The following is a 12354-nucleotide window of genomic DNA, read 5'->3' on the forward strand; positions in this document are numbered from 1 at the left end:
TATTGTGCTTACTTTTAAACTAATCAAGGCTTATGCATAATGCAACGCCATGAGAATGAACAAAATGTCAAGTTTCGAAGCAGAGACAATAATCCCTAAGGAGCTATATGACTGGAGTGATATCCAGAACTATTCAGAACAAGGGAGGTAAGAGTGATTACTTGCAAGAAAAACTTAAGAAATTACAAGAGATACTTTCAATTACTTTCATCAACAACTATTAAATTTGGACAGTTTCTACAGTTTCATGACTATGTGGGTTAAAAGATACAAACTTTTTCCTATTTTAGCCAGTAAAATCAATCAAGGAGAGGGGAGAAAGGAGGTATTCAACAAGAAAAAGTTAAGTCTATTCATATCCAAAGGATCAGATTTTTAGAACCCCCAAATATGAGTTCTTCCATCCAGTCTTATACTCTGCAAGCCCTTGACATTCTCCTTTTCTTCCTTTACAGGGAACGTGAAGATGAGAGGAAACGGAAAATGAATTTCTTTGCAGGCATGCAATGATGTAGGCACTGTGTCAGTCATTTTTCCACTTTGTTGTATTTAATCTTCATGAAAATCCTAAGTAATAGGTACTATTTTACCCAATGACATATTAGAAAACTGAGGGTCAGAGAAGTTAATCTATTTAGTTGAGACATTTGCCCAAGCAATGTTCCCCAGCTGGCAAGTAGCAAAGCAGGATCTCAGACCTTAATCTTTCTCTAAAATCCATGCTTTTCCCCATCACACAGTCACTTTCTCAAAATTACCTGCAAGCAAGAATGAAATAATTAAGGATCCTAGAAGCACATATGACATAATTTAAATCTAATGAAATAGTCAACATATGTCATTGATTTTAAAAAGCACAACCCATCCCTGCCCCCAGCATATCTTTTTGGTTATCTCCTCTCTGGTTTTAATGTAGTTCTAATTATTGGCTGCAAACTGAAAAACGAAAAACCTTACAGGAGTCTAACATATTAAAATATTACAAATTATATGGTTTATAAAACCCTTTCATATCCAAGGTTAGCAAGGCACATCTCTTTTTGTTAATGAGAATATAAAACCTCATTTTCCTATCTAGACTTTATTAGTTAAGTCTAAATAGACTTAACTTTTTCTTATTGAATACCTCCTTTCTCCCCTCTCCTGGATTAATTTTACTGGCTAAAATAGGAAAAAGTTTTTATCTTTTAACCCACATAGTCATGAAACTGTGGAAACTGTCTAAATTTAACAGTCATTGATAGAGTCTAGCAGACTCTAGATTAGTGCTCAGGCTCTCTCCATACCCCACAAGGCTTTCCTATTTTTTTTTTTTTTCAGCTCCACCTTACAGGAGACTCTCCTGAAGTGAAACCCTGAGCATGCAAATGCTGGTTCTGCCTGGGAATGTAAGATATCTTGCTGCTATCATCTGCTGAAGTATCCAGTAGAAAACATGGAGTTACAGATAGAAAAAGTCAAGTTTAATTTATGGACTTTACAGGCATTAATAGACAGCAAAAATGAAAAGCCGAAAAAGGGAGTAAGCGTCTATAAAGGAAGTTAATTTCACATGCAGTTCTTTAGAGACATTGCATGTGCTAAGTAAGTGGAACAGGCAGCCTGTGGACAGCAGCTCTGGTAACTAGGGCAGGGACCAAGTCAGATGGCCGCTGGTGACCCTCCTCAGTAAGTTCCTAGAAAGACATCATTGGGCTGCTGGTCATTTCAAAGGAAACTTCATTAAGAAAATGATACATTTGGGGTTTTCTGGATGCAGAAGGTTCAAATGTCCTACCTAGCAGAGTGGCGAATCCCACAGTGTGATTGGGGTGTTTACTTTGTGGAGCACAGTCAGCTGAAATATGGAAGCAAAAGAACCTCTCTGTAGTGATCACGGAAGTACACTAGCAGAAGCTTTAATAGTGTTTTGTATGCCTCAGGAGTCTCTATTTCATCATCTCAAAAGGCTCCAAAGCAGTGGAGACATTTTTAGGCTCACTGTGGACATGTGAACATGGTAAAGTAAGCAAGTCTCTTGTAAGGGAATGCAAAGGTTAGGTTACACTCTCTCAAGGTGAAATACTGGGATCACTCCCAGAATGCTCCAGAGAAATACAAATAAAGTTTCTGCCCCATTTCCCACTCACTATTCTGTGCTGAGAAGACTTCCTGTAATAGTAATTTTGCCGATCCTTAGCCCAAGGAGTCTAGACTCCATGGTCACCAGAGAGGAAAACTTCCCCAATGAAAAATTCAGTTCAACTGAACTTTTCTGAGTCTGCCCCCTCATTCACACTCTGAACTTCTACTTAAGGAAACCTGATGGGAAGTACATCACTCTATTCCCAGCATCCAGTACAGCACCCACCACACAGGAAGCAAACAACACTGGTTTGTTGAACAGAACCCTAAGCACTAATGTAACCAGAGGCCCAGATGCCTTTAATATGCTCCATTTCCTATTCCCCAACAAAAAGCACATCTTACTTCAGGAAACCGAACCAAGAAATTATACAGGTTCAAAGGAGCCTTAAAGATCATCTGCTCCAATCTCCTGAGTTTACAGATGAAGAAACTAGGGTCCATAAAATGAAGAGATTCCCCTAATGCCAGGTCTCAAGTTTCCCAGGTTCAGAGCTAATACCAAACTGAAACACGCTTCAATTGAATTAGTTTTCATTGAGTTACATCACAATTTTAGAGCTGTGGTTTATCATTATTTTGGAGTCATCTTCCTTTTCTGACACCATATTACTCTCCCTGGTGTTATTTCTTCCTCTAGTAGTTAACTGTTTATATATAAACATTAAAGTGCCCTAAGGGGATAGTTACTTTTACAAATCTCTGTGAATCCTTTCAAGGCAAAGAATGCTGTCATAATATGAAAATGTATCATTCAATTTAACTATTCAAAAATTGGTGCTTTTGCATAGTGAGTTTTTCTTTCAGCAAGATACATTGCTGGAATTGTTTTCTTATAAACTGGAATCGGTGGTCTTAAATGCAAATAGAAAATATTTCAAAACAAGCATAAATGGAGTAGTATTATCATGTACTGAAATTTAGACCTACCACCAAAAAATTGAGCGGGACTAAGTTTGTCAAATTCAGTTGTTGAAAACAAAATATCTTTTAAGTCTTTTGTATCTTTATTGTGGCAAAGGAAAAAAAAGCCCTATCTGGCACAAATTATTTTAAAAAGCCTTGCAGTTTTCCCACTGATTAGGAAATGAATGAGTGCTAGAAGCTAGGAATGTTGTAAAATTTTGCAAAGCAAATACTAGAATGGAATTTTGTCTTCTTTTCTTTTTAGCATGCCAAGACAACTGTTCAGGTTTTTTTAAAAAATAATATTGCCTTTTCCATATTGAAGCCAAGCTATTTGTGAAGCCAATATGACAGTTACAGTGTTTTAGATGCTCTGCACATTGATTTATTCTACTGCTTCTAGATTATTTTAAAGAAAGCACTTAGTTCCCAACCTCAGAACCTATTTTCTACGACTTACTAACATAATCAATAATTTTTGATATAATCTCCAAAGAGATCATCAAGCCATCAATCTTTGAGACATTTATTTTTCAGAGGCATTCCTGGTGTGCCTCCCCATCCTGCCCTTCTGCTCTGTTAGGATGGATCTTACTGTGGGACTCAGAAGGGCATGCAGATTTTTCTTTCCATGGATGAATAAATACCAGAGACCTTGGGGGCAGGGAACAGCAATCACAGAGACTACCTCTCTGGGACAGCCTTTGCTCTGCAGGGTACCTATGCTTGCTTTGGTAACCTGATAAAGCTGTTTTTTGCCAACATTAATTTGGTCTGCTTAAATTGGTGAGACTTCTGAACACTACCAAAGGTATTTTAAAAATATATTTCATTTTCATTCCCTCTCTTCCTATCTTTTCTATTTTGAGGGGATTTTGTTAGCCAAATCAGGAGGGTACTCAAGAAATTTGCTATGTTAGGCTGTAAAGCAAAGAACAAAGTCAATATAGAGTCCCCTTGACAGGAGTCCTTGAGGAAGGTGACCCGTGTTCGAACTGCAAATGGAAGATCAGTCTCTGCTCTGGTGTATGCAGTGCCAGAGCCGATGCCAACACAAAGGCAGAGCATGCAATGGTTACAGAACGTGCACTTTGGCACTTGACTGCCTGCATTTGAATCCTATCTATGCCATTTACTAGCTTTACAACCCCAGGCAAGCTATTGAACCTCTCTGTACCTCAGTTTATTCTTCTATAAAATGAGAACAATAATGCCTACCAAATAGGATTTGAGTTAATAAATGGAAAATACTTAAAACACTTCATGGCACATTGTATATAATTGTTAGCTATTATCATTAATAAAGGCAAATTTTAGAGAAGACAAAATCTGGGAATCACCAGACAGGGAGTAAAATTTACAACCTACTCTACGTTTTATTTTCCAGTAGAAAAAAACACACATCAAAGGTAAAGGAAAGAATGTCCTTTCTTTACTAAAAGCAAAGGAAGAACACTATGTTAGCCTCAAAGGTCAGAGAAACCTGAGTTGAATCCAGGACTTGCCATCTAGTGGCTGGGTGACTTTGGGGCTAATATTGAAAGCTTCATTAAATCTCAGTTTCTCTATCTTTAAAATGGGGAGTATAAGAGTTCCTACTCTCAGGTAAAAGGCTTAACATAGTGTCTGGCACATAGTAAATATTCTGTGAATATTAACTGACATAATTATTAAGGTTTTCAGAAGCAGGGATACAAAACAAAAAAAACAAGTAAAACTGAGGTAAGGATAAAGGGTCCAGAGAGGGACCACACCTAATATGAAAGCTACCCTCTCCCAGATCACAAACTTGTGCCAGGGGTCAGAGTCAATGCCACAGAGAGGTCCTGTGCATGGTGACATGGCCAAAAGCTATTGCCAGAGCTCTGTAATCGATTCCAGTTCCTGTGTGTGCACTTTCAAACTCCAAAAACTACAGCTGCATTAGGGAGCTACTCCTTAGACCTAGCATTTAATTCCTGGGGAGTTCAAGCAAGATTTCTCCTTGCAATGATGAGTCCCAGAACAGCCAGATACTGCTTGGCCCTATCTTCTAGAGCAGCCTATTCTGATACCACTCAAATTACCATTCTCATGGCACTACTTTATGTTCTGGGTCCTTGCTCCTGAAATCAGTTATAGACTGCTCGTATGACATACTTGGGAATAAAGTTTTATTCCCTGGCTGGTGCTAATGGCTGCCTGAAAAGAAGAAAAAGGGTTTGATGCAGGTTATTTTTTTTAAGTACAAACCATTGTAGCTAGAGAATGTATAAGACAATATACTAAGTATTTGAATCACAACAATTTAGGTTATGCCATTATTCAAATTATATAATGAAATACTGAGCCAAAGCCATTTGGCCAAAACTCAAAAGCCACTGAGTTTTATAGCCAAAGGGATCATAAGCTTGTCTACCCCAACACCCTAGTTTAACCATTGAGGAAACAGATTGAGACAGGTTATGTGATTTGAACAAGGTCACACAGCTTGCCTATAAAAAAGCTAAAACTAGACCTGAGATCTCCACTGTGAATTTGACTCTGACAGCTCCTGCCTCCTTTAGGAATGCAGGTCTCTCCCCATCTGCACCTACAAGTTGTACTCAGAAGGTTTACATAAAATGCCACTCACCAATTCTATGAAGCTATTTTGGAGATTCCCCATTCAAATGTGAGCACCACTTCTTCTAAAGCTGTGATCTTAAACTCTAGAGAGCATCAGAACCATCATAAGGCTTTTTAAATTTCAGATTTGGGGGTACCACTGCAGAGTTTCTGACTCTGTTGATCCGGGGTGGGGCCTGAGAATGTACAATTCTAACAAGTTCTGAAGAGATGCTGGTCCTGGGACCCTACTTTGAGAACCACTGCTCTAAATATTGTCTGTATTTTATTTCTACCTACCTTTCTGATAGTACTGTCTTCCTTAGATTAGCTACTTATGTGTATCTTTAAAGCACACATTGGACCATAAGCTCCTTGAAGAAAAGTTATGGGCCTTATTTCTCCTTATGGTATCTAACAAACAACCTTGAAATGGTAAAAATTGAATCAATTTTTGGTGAGGGAGACTGGGCTAGTCAGCATACACCATTAACTCTACAGCAGGATCCGGGGAGAAGATGAAATGAACATCAGTCCAATCAGGAATTATAATCATAAAACACAGAGACCCTGTGGAAATAGCTAGCCCACTATTTCCCAAACTGTGTTCCATGACACACTAATTCTGTATAGGAAGGCAACTAAAATACTCTTTAGGAAACACTAGTTGAACAAAGATAAAGAGATTTCTTAAGGTAGAACTTCCTGGAGCCTTTAATATGCTCCAAGATAAACCTCCCTCATCTCCCATCCTGAGTCACCTGTAAAAATTTACTCCCCTTTTTAATCTCCATATGAAAGCACAGTAGATATAGTGCCCTCCCCCAGCCTTATCTGAGGGGGGTACGTTTCAAGACACCCAGTGAATGCCTGAAACCAAACCCGATTGCCATCAGTCGGGATGTGTTACCGTTTATGTTTTCCACCCACAAACTTAATGCCTTTTCCATCTAAACTAAGCACTTATCACACACTGTGGCTGTAACTCTTGCAGTTTCAGGTGTGACAGCAAAACCAGCACAGATTTCTTTTTCCTTCTTCACAACTTCATGGATAGAAGATTCACTCTTACTCTAGGTCTAAGCAATCTCAGCACTTTTTTCTTTTCTTATAAAGTCAGGAACTTTCACCTTTTCACTTAAAGGAAGCAGTGTACAGTTTCTTTCCAGCATATCAAAATTGCCAGAATCACTACTCTTGAGCTTTGGGGCCATTATTAAATACAGTAAGGGTGACTTGAACACAAACACTGCAATACCAGGATTGGTGATCTGATAACAAAACGGCTACTAAGTGACTAAGGGGTGGAAAACATGCACAGCATGGACACGCTGGACAAAGGGAGGATTCTCATCCCAGCAGGACATTGGAGGAACAGTGAGGGATGAACTGAGAGTTCATCAGGTAACTCAAAATGGCACGAAATTGAAAACTTATGAATGGTTTATTTTTGGAATTTTCCATTTGATATGTTGGGATCGTGGTTAGCAGTGGATAAGCGAGACATCGGGAAGTGAAACCGTGGGTAAGTGAGGACTACAGCACCTATTGTCTACTTGTACCATTAGAAATAAAGTTTCATGGTGCACAGTCAAAATTCAGTAAATACTTGTTACATGCACAATCATGCTATGTAATTTGGGATCCCAAGGGATATAATATGTACAATTTCAAAAATCTATTTGATCATGAATTCCTTTCTTTCCCCCTATACCCCACACCTATACTGCAAAGTCTTAAAGAAAGAGTGTTTTGTGAAATAGAGTTGGGGCAACATAAAGTCTAAGCTAGACACTGTGGCTCTAGCTGCCTGGAAAGCTTTGGAAGTGAGGTATAATCAATCCCAAGATTCTGAAGACTCTTTCATTATTCTCCTTCCTCCTACACCATATCATAGGGTACAAATTCTCATGTTAACTAAGCTGAGTGTTATCCCTGAAGAAACTGTTCCAGTACTTGTCATATAAACACATCCCCACATTTCGACTGAGGAATGAGACAACTGCTCCATAATTTGCTGTGCTAAACTTTTTTTCCCACTAGAAGAAAAGCAAATAGAGAATTTGCACAGTTCTGTGAGCTACAAGGTCTAACACAAAGAGAAGAATCTTCTCAAGGTTGAATAATCATCCATATATTTTCATGATTTTTCTTATCTAGTTTTATTTAGTCAATGGCCAAAAGTAGTTAGCCAAGTCAAAAATATCCTGAGATACAAAACCAAAAGCCAAGGTCATATTTCACCTCTCTGTGGAAAACTCTGCTTGTCTACCCTGAGCTCTAAGTCTAAGTACGGCTTTATAACAAGAAGAGTATTTTATTTACAGGGATATAATGTCACCTTTGTCATTCTGCACAAGGGAAAAAAAATCCCAAACCAAAGCCTTCAGCTGGTTCTGCCAAATAGCCAAGTAGACCATGACAAAAACCCAACCTTTTTCATTATTTATAATAATACTCTAAATTCTAACTTTTTCCAGTGATGCAAATCTTCCTGTCTAAGAGTGGTCTCTTAGGAAAGAAGTCAGTCAGCATGCAGCAAGAATAATTCAAGTTGGTTCTGAGAAAAATGGAAGATTCAGCCACACAGCGGCAGTGTTATGAATACCCTCCTTTATTTTCTCCCCAGGTGCTAGAAATATTTCCATACAACACTGGTTAATGTCAAGTATCATTCCATCAGTAAATGCTTCAAATTCAGGAGTAATTCAACCAGGGGCTATCAGAAGGAAAGATTAGCATGTTGTTCCAGCCTTTTAAAAATCACTTCTCTCTCTGGAGAAAGAAATTCATCATGGTATAAGAGAAAAAAAAAAGTAAGGAGAGGATATAATTTGCTCCTATGCTTGGCTGTCTGAAAAAATGTGCCAGAAAAATGCATGATTTCATTTTTTCTCTTGTAGGCCTTGCTGACAGAAACCAAAGGGTAAATATATTAGTATTCTCTCATGCTTACGATTTTTAAAAAAGAAAGAAAAAAAAAGAAAACCTTTTCTAGTAATAGCATTTACTGTGGAAAAACAGCTTGGAAGAGAACAGGGGCCGAATCATTTCAAATGGAACAAATAAATAGTGTTAATTCCAATAGTCGGGGGGCAAAATGCAGTTCAGAAAAAAAAGTGCTTGGAGAGCCTCTGATTACTACAGTCTGACACAATGGATTTTTACTGCTCTGCCAAGTTCCTGCCATCTGTTATATTTCCAAAAGTTAACATCTTTTTAGCCATCCCAATTGCCATTCCCCTTTAAAAGCGAGTCTCTTTCAAGGAAAAGAGAATCTACAAAGTAAAATCGGAAGACAGGAAAGCAGAAGATAGCGGACCTTCCCTTGTTGCACCCCTTTCCTGTTGAGAAAGAGATGGTAACATAGGGCAAGGGGAAAGCCAGTGCATGGTGGGGAGGGGAGGTTTGGGCATACGCAGAGCTGCCATACATCATTGAGGTGAAGGGGCATCACGTGATCATTTTCCAAAGAATGGAAACTCCAAAAAAAGATGTGATAAATGATAAGACATCCTGAAGTTTGTAGAGGACTTATGAGAGAATAATAATTCAGTTCCAAATCTTACCACGCTTACACATGGGACCAGTTCTTGCCCTAGACAAAGCAGACACAGGCTCAAGCAGGTGGTTTTGTAAGTGCTTGTCTATTTGGCTAAACGTCCCCCAAGAATGTAAGGCAGTAACGCTGAGTTCAACCATGGTAGGTAGACAATGAAAACTTGCTAAAATGAATTGAAAAAAAAAAAAAAAGCTAGCTTTTTTTTTTTTTTCCATGGCTTTGAGGAAATCATTTTACTCTGCAGCATGGTTTACGAGGCAGCGGCTGTCAAATCCTGCCCCACATTGTGAAACCAAGCACAATCCCCATAATTCTACCCCAAGCTACAATAACCTAAACAGATTTTAAATGCCTCTCCTTAATATCAACAGCTTCTGCAAAGGAAATAGGATCATTGCTTTGACAAGCCTTAAACTAAGAAGCCTCATTCCATGTAGGTAAGTAGATAGTTTTCTTCTAGTCCACCCCTGAGTATATGTAGTTAAAAACCAAGTATACACGTTGCCACTAATTATGTATTACAAATAAATAGTTTACACAGCATATGTAAACTGTGAAAGGGGGAAAGCAGCAATTTTGAGCATGCACAGCAGATGTTTAGGGCAGCTGTACAGGGAAGCTGACAAGAATTTAGATGAAATTTATTTTAATGTCCCACAAGAGTCAGGGAAAGTTTGTTTAACCTTTACCAAACTATTCCACCCAAGGAGTTCAGATCTGAATTTTCTTTTAGAATAGATTTCTATCGTTGTGTTTAACATGCCTTTCCTATTTCCTCGTTTTTTAAAAAAAATCTAAAGAAAAGGCTCTAGTGATTTGACCATTATGAACAAATGTCATTCAGCCATTACAAATGTAAGCCCAGAAACGTGCTTTTCAGTGCCCATGATTTGGCAACAAATGTTATAAGAGTAAATGATATTAATAAGGAATTTAGCAACAGAAAAGTTTGTACAACAAGTACTTCGAGATTTGAACTTGAATAATCCAATAGACTATACTATTGTTTTCCAGAATGACTTTCCGTCAAGTGCCGTGGCTCACGCCTGTAATCCAGCACTTTGGGAGGCCGAAGCAGATGGATCACCAGAGGTCAGGAGTTCGAGACCAGCCTGGCCAACATGGTGAAACCCTGCCTCTACTAAAAATACAAAAATAGCCGGGCGTGGTGGCAGGCAGCTGTAATCTCAGTTACTCGGGAGGCTGAGGCAGGAGGATGGCTTGAACCCAGGAGGCAGAGGTTGCAGTGAGCTGAGATCTCACCATTGCACTCCAGCCTGGGCAATGAGAGGGAAACTCCATCTCAAAAAAAAAAAAAAAAAAAAAAAAAACTGTTTCCAGATCAAAAAGAAAAATGTTAGCTCTCAGCCTTATGTGGCTTAAAAATACCATCCTTCCATTACTTTTACATTTTGGGAGAAAGAACAAATGATAAAACTGGCAAAAAAATTACTTAGACTAAATGTCCTGAACTAGAAATTCAGGCATCAACTACCCTTTGCCTCACACATATTTCTGCAAGATCAAGTACCAGGCATTAAAGAAATATTTGTTGAATTGAGAAACAGTGTAGCAAATAGCTAACACAGAATAAGTTCTTACCAGGTTGCAAGATCTTACACATCATTGCTATGTTATCTAAGCTAACTTAAAGGTTTGTGTTTCTAGAGTCAGGGATGTTAAGAGGCAGGAACTTCAGCGGATGTTTACAGTAGCAGCCTCACCAGGGAAGTAAAACAATGCTTCTGAGGGCTGAGTATATGTCACACAGGCTGGCGGATGGCAATGATAAAACGAGGGCCCAAGCCCTGGACCAAAAGTAAGTGGTTATAATACTATTATATTTTAAAAGGGTTTTAATGGAAGACCAAAGAACATGCTTATTTGCCATCCTCTCACAGAATCTTAGATGAAAGTCATATAGCCTAGGACTCTACTTCTCCTACTCGAGTTTACTTGGATTCAACGTTTCACTACCAGACCATCAAGAAAAATTATCTGATAGTTTCAGATTATTTGATTTTGTTAATCAAATACCTTCTGGTTATTTGGTTTTATTAAAAATGCCCAAAAAATTCAGTTCTGTTCTAGGCCATCATAATATTGATCTCTCCACTAAGTAAACATGAAGCAGATAAATTATTTGTATAATTTTGTCCTTTGCGGTTCATGTAAAGGCATCAAATCTTTACAATCTGTATTATAAAATCCACATAGAGTCCATAGGAGTTGGAGACCCTGTAGGACTATCTGTCTTGGCAGGTGGGCTGTTAAGTTTGAGCACTCCCGGTCTTTTGGAGGCAGTGGCGACACAAAGGCTCTTGGCCACCCACATCCGCTGGGAATCCAGCTTCTCCAGGACTGTGGTCGCCCTGTCTGCTGTGGTGGGAAAGCAGCCCCCGGAACTGACCGTACATTGGCAGGAGGACCCAGATCCTGAGGACAAAAACTTCCATGAGAAGAACCCAGACTTCCATTGTTATGACAAGGACCCCATTTTGGACATCTGGAACATGTGAGTTGTCTTCTTCTTTGGCGTCTCCATTGCCCTGGTCCTTGGCAGCATCTTTGTGGCCTATCTGCCTGATTACAGGATGCCAGAGTGGGCCCACTGCAGAGCAGAGATGCTTCTGAAATACCGAGAGGCCAAAGACCTTCCCATCATGGAATCCAACTGCTTCGACTCCAGCACGATCCAGCTGCCAGAGGATGAGAACTGACCAGTTGCTGAGTGGAGCTCAAGAAGCACCACCTTCCCCACCCCTTGCCTGCCATTCTGACCTAATTAAAGGGGCTGAAAGTCTGAAAAAAAATCCATAGGAGTCAATGCATACCAATCTGATGTTTTTGAAACTTTGGACTTTGTTGTGTCTGTTTGATTTGGGGACTGATTTTGGAATGATTGTCCTAATATATCTCCTTCTTCCTTCTCCACTGATTCCATTTTAATTTCATTTTCAATTTTCTTTTATAACATGTTCATAATTGATGTGTCACACAGTGTCCTCTTGATCCTAGACTAGGGCCACCTCAAAACCACTAACCTACAACTGCAAAAAAAATGTGCATATACTTAACATTACTGAACTGTACACTTAAAAATGGCTAAGATGGTCAATTTTACATGTTTCTTCTTTTTTTTACACAATTCAAAATAAAAGATCTATATATGTTTC

General features: G+C 38.9%; 1 protein-coding gene and 1 pseudogene across 2 annotated transcripts in view; one reads left to right on the forward strand and one right to left on the reverse strand.

Annotated features, from left to right (window-relative positions):
• FAT3 (FAT atypical cadherin 3) overlaps positions 1 to 12354 on the reverse strand; it is a 667316-nt gene that overhangs the window by 540465 nt on the left and 114497 nt on the right. Inside the window, exon 2 of one of the 2 annotated variants that reach the window (XM_030828900.1) lies at positions 699 to 758. The exons of the other annotated variant lie outside the window; for it this stretch is intronic. The gene's annotated coding sequence lies outside the window, so the exon portion shown is untranslated. The remainder of the gene's footprint in view (positions 1 to 698; positions 759 to 12354) is intronic. 2 annotated transcript variants of the gene reach the window in all.
• LOC105737572 lies at positions 10958 to 11949 on the forward strand (annotated as a pseudogene).

The sequence above is a fragment of the Nomascus leucogenys genome, chromosome 15, assembly GCF_006542625.1.
Source record: "Nomascus leucogenys isolate Asia chromosome 15, Asia_NLE_v1, whole genome shotgun sequence".
Lineage (NCBI taxonomy): Eukaryota > Metazoa > Chordata > Mammalia > Primates > Hylobatidae > Nomascus > Nomascus leucogenys.